Raw genomic sequence first — 5,171 nt, 5'->3', positions numbered from 1 at the left:
TTTAATTTTATTTTTATTTTTAACTTCAAAAATCTTTGCAGCATGTTATTTTACAACATAGACAAAATAGAATAGCCACTCGGTCCATGTCAATCCCTGCCTTGGCCACAAGAGTGCGCCCTTAGGCCCAAGTGAGTCTACGCTCCTACCTCAACCTTGGCCACCAAAGTCCGGCGCGTCCGCTAAGGACGGCCGGCCGGCCACGCGCGCGCGGGTCAGGGGCTGAGGGCAGCCGCTCCTTGGAGACTTTAGCCGAAGAGGCGGGCACCGCGTTGCGCGGCTTTTCAGATCTTGCTGTCATTTTGCTGCGGAAATCTAAGTGGGCAAAAGCTTCTTGGACCTGAACCAGCTGCTCCTAGACAAGGATGCGGCCCGCAGTGCACCTGAGGAAGTGCTAAAGCAGAGCGAGAGTCCTTGTGCGGAGGAGGCCCCTGAGGAGGAGGGAACTGGCCCTTGTTCGATGTGGATTCAGGGCGAGAGTTTGCAAAGCCCAACGGGCCTGTGGCTGCCATCAGGCTCCCCGTGGACACAGATGAAAGTGATGAGCGAAGAACAAGCGTTTGAGGACAAGGATGGAGAAACCAACAGCTGCTCCGGGAGGCATCGCTGGAACAAGGGGATGAGGCCAGGGCCTCAGGTGACACTTAGAAAGGAGTCGAGGAACAGCAGAGTCTGAGGGTTGCAGACACATTGTTCAGAGCAGTAAGAACTCCAAAGATAGACGTGAGACCCAAGGGTGGCAACGATAGCCTCTGCGGGTGTGGATGGAGTGCGGCTTGTTGCAACACAGGGATAGGTTTACAGGGTTGGAGTACTTTGGAGCTCTCCGTGAAGCTTCAGACTGGGAAGGAAAATAAATTCTGGCGCGTGACCTAAGCCAGGACCACGAATCTTCACCTAGAATGCCACAGGATAGGCTGGCCAGAAGCAAACTTCATCAGCTGTGTACAGGGCTGCCGGAGCTCCGCCAGCCCTCCCCCTCCCCATAGCTAAATCCCCAGACACTGGAAACAGCTTTGACAGGAGAAAGCAAAGGACAGAGCAAGTAAGGGGAGTCCTCATGGTGGTGTTCCTGATTCCCAGGAATGCCCAGGCATTCCTGAGCCCAGCTGGAACCCCAGCCTTCCGGAAGTTCAAAACTGCAAGCCATAAATTCTTCATTTGCTTAAACAAACCTGTCAGTTCTTCATTTATAACCCAGAGAGTCCTAAAATTTTATGCCTGAGAGTCAAATTTTAACTCAACTGTTTCCACATCCCTGTTCCCACTTCTCTGGATTCCTTAGGGATAACTCTGAGGAATCAGCAGTGACAGCCTTGTCCTTAAAGGCAGCCACCATTTCTCATTTCCCGTAGACTCCACCAGGTAGCAGTGATTAAAGACACGGACTCGGGGGCCAGAGGCCCCTGGAGCGCTCAGTGCAGACCCCCACTAGCTGCAAGGCCAGAGGCCTGTGTGGCACGTGGAGGAGGGCCCGGGAAAAGAACCCAGGGGAGTGGGATCCTTCGGGGGTGCTGGTAGACGGGCATATCATGTAATTCATAAATGTCACTTGTCAGGTGACTCACATTCTTTTCAAAAAGACTGTCCCCATCGGCCAGAGCCCGTCATTCTGTAACGCTCCCATCCTTCCCTCTTCCTTCTTATCCTGGCTTTATGAAATGGTCCCAGGGCCTAGAGCCCAAACAGAGAAGACCTCAAAGACAGCATCAGCAAAACAAAGACGCAAACTGGAAGGAGATGAAGAGCAGACAATGTTAAGTTTCTCATTGCTTCGGAGGAGGCAGGTATTGTTTTCTCTGATGTTAAGAACCTTCCTATATTTACACTTGTGCTGGCTTAGGAGATTCCCCGGAGACAATGAGAATTCATGATATTCTGCAAAACCCAGAACCTAAGAGCTCTGTGGTGGGGGACACAGGGTCGCGGCTAAGAGCACGCATGGGCCACTGGCCGCTGGCCACTTTATCAGTTACCCATCAGCAGGAGGGTTTATTGTATGTGCGCTTTGCGGAGCTCAGGCTGAAATGAAATATACCACACTCCTCACTGCTCCAGGACATAGCAAATTGCTGTCATTAAGGTTTATGGCAACTGAGTCATTTCTTGGGAAGAGGACACTTTGGACTCAAGAAAAGTTCATTTCTTTGGGCCTGGGATAGTCTTGTTGTTTGTTATATAACTTTTAAAAACAGGAAAAGACCTTTTTATTGTAACCCTTAGAGTAAATCCAAAAGGGCATATTACATATGAAAATACTTGGAAAAGAACAAACATGAAGTCCAGAAAGCTAACTCAGCACACTGTCTACCTTATACATAATTACAGGAGGTGACATAGGGGACATGAAACGCCAGACCTGAAAGATACCTCGACGAGTTTGTATTCTTTAGAACTGAAGAATGAATTTTAGGAACAAACAGAGGGTAAGAGCAGAATATTTACTGAGAAAGAAAGCTTCTGTCTGAGAGGGACAGAAAGGGGCCCGAGCAGGTTGCCGGAAAAGCTGTCTCTTCCAGGTTATTTTTATAAGGCAAAACCATGCAGGGCTAAGGTGGAGAAAATGGGAACTCGCTTAGGTGGGCATGAGTTGGACAAAACTACGGTCAACTAATGGGATTACAAGCACCATTGCTCGGGTAAAATTGATTAAGTCCAAGACCAAATGGGGACGCAAGTCACATAGCAAGCAGGCATGAATATACAACAGGACTTTATCTGGTAACCAGCAGGTAGTAGTCGGATTAATGACTCTTCCTGGCTTCCTCAGGGTGATGATCAATCCCAGATGCTAATCTTTAGGGAGGTCAGCATTTTTTTGATCTTTGGTCTTTAGGTCCAGCCCACAACAGAAGTATCTGTCCCTCTTATGGTTATAAGGTATCTTCTGTGTTATCTCCTCCTCCTGGCTCTGTCTGATTGCCTACAATATTTCTCTCTAACTCAGCTGCCTGTAACAGAAGGATATACAAATAAGATCTTTTTCTAACAGATTACCAGTGAGGCGCACACCTGTAATCCCAGCACTCTCGAATGCTGAGGCAGGAGGATCATGAGTTTGAGCCCAGTTGGGGCAATTTAGTAACTTAGTGAAACCCTATCTTTAAAAAAGGAGCAGCGGGGGCTGGGGATGGAGCCCAATGTAAGAGCACGGGCTCAATCTCCAAAACAGCAAATAAATAAATACAAAAATAAACCCCCACAAATTAGATGCTCTAATTTTAGTCACTGTTAGACTAAAATTATCAAATAGTAAATATCTAACTATTTGAGTCATTAAAAAAGGAAACATTGCCTCTTCTTCCCCTCCCTCCTTCCCTTGTCCATGGTGCCTTTCCTAAGCCCTCTGGAGTCGGGCAGTACACTGTGTAGGTGGACACACAGGAGAAAGGAAGGACCCACGACATCCTTCTGGGAGCCGTGCTGGCATGGCTCTGGGACAGAGGCTCCCCAACTCCGGCCATAGGTCACGGCGAGGTCAGAGGCAGCTGGAGGTGGTGCCCAGGAGGTCTGAGCCCTAGGGCTGGGACTGGCAGGTGCGGTGAATCCGCTGATAAGGACACTGCCTTTGAGTCGCCTCCTCCTTCGCAGGCACCACCAAGCCTTCCAGCCAGGACTGGCCCCTTCTGACTGTTCCGGGGTGCAGCTCTGACGCGGCTGCCTCAGTACGATCCCTCGCAGAGCTCGCGCGGGCTCGGCACCCATTGTACCTGAAGGCTGGATGCGCCGTATCGCTTCCCACCCCAGACACAGCCGGGCCGCGTGGGGTGGCCCTTCCTGCTTGGCTCACGGTGCACATGGTGGAGAATAAGGGTGATAATACCACCTATCACCAAAGAATAAAAAGTCTCTGTGCAAAATTTTAAATAATATAAAACCCTTCACATTTAAAGTTCTTCAAAAATCTCATTCCTTTAACGCTAGTGGTCCTTAACCGTGATTAACTATGACTGCAGGGCAGAACCCCTTTAGCTACTTTCCAGAAGTACTTTTTTTTTTTTTTTGGTGCGGAACTAGGGATTGAACTCAGACCCTTGTGCTTGCCAGGCAAGCACTTATTCTACTGAGCCATCTCCCTGGCTCCACCAGAGGTACTTTTGAAAGGGAAAAGTATACTAGGAAAAATCGTTCTTTTTAAGACTTTGCTCTCTTTGAAGCTGCCTATAGCTCTGCGACTGTTTCCTGGCTCTGCCATTGCTTTCTTGACCCTGTAACCACAAGGGTCAAGAAGAGCATAACCAGACACTCAAGATGTTTGATTTCACCAAGCTTTGTGGTCCTTAATCTAGTCTTGTAACTGATGGTCGTTAAGATCATCACCCTGATAGCTAATGAGAGGAACTGCCAGGGCTTCCTGCCCCGCCTTTGCAACCCCACTTATACCTCACACAAAAAGGCTGGCTCACAGACACTCACCGCCTGGATGTTATTGGACATTTCTCCAACGAGGACCACTGGTGTAAAATAAAGCTGCTTGCTGCCTCCTGACCCCTTGGTGTCATTCCTTTCCTGGACTCACTTTTGCTGCACACTTTTTCACTAATCAGTCCATCCTGGTAGAAACAAATGGCATCACAAACTTTAAAGCCACAATTGTTGGGCTGTCCAAATAGCTCAGCAGATTAAAGCACCGACAAGTGGGGGCAGGGGCTGGGGGTTCAATTCCTGGGCCTGCCGTGCTGGCCCTGCCCCCGGGGGGCGCTGAAACAGCAATTGAGACTGGGCATGGAGGCACACGCCTGTAATCCCAGCTCTTGGGAGGCTGTAAACAGGAAGATCACTACGAGTCTGATATAGTAGTGAGACCCTGAACATCCTGTAGACAGCTAAAATAAATAAATAAAGCCACAATTCCTATAAGTATAGTGGGACAGGTTGCTCCCGGGTGGCATGGAGTCACAGGCCACTAGAACGACAACAATCTATAGGTTACTATGCCTATTACCTCAGCCACCAGGGTCAAAACATTTCATGGAGGGGTCCTTCTCTCTGCTTTGAGAAGTTGCTGAAACTCGAACTCCACCCCTGGGGAAGCCAGTAGTTAACTCTTACCTGAGGGCAACTTCTGTACCCACTGGGGCATGATGTCAGTTTTGTAGTAAAAGAGCATTGCAGTATATATATAAAAACCCATGTTTATTGTTTAGAATATTTCTATTAATGAATTAATA

Source organism: Octodon degus, unplaced genomic scaffold (assembly GCF_000260255.1).
Source record: "Octodon degus isolate 3935 unplaced genomic scaffold, OctDeg1.0 scaffold00003, whole genome shotgun sequence".
Classification (NCBI taxonomy): domain Eukaryota; kingdom Metazoa; phylum Chordata; class Mammalia; order Rodentia; family Octodontidae; genus Octodon; species Octodon degus.
Note: the sequence above shows the minus strand (reverse complement) of the source record.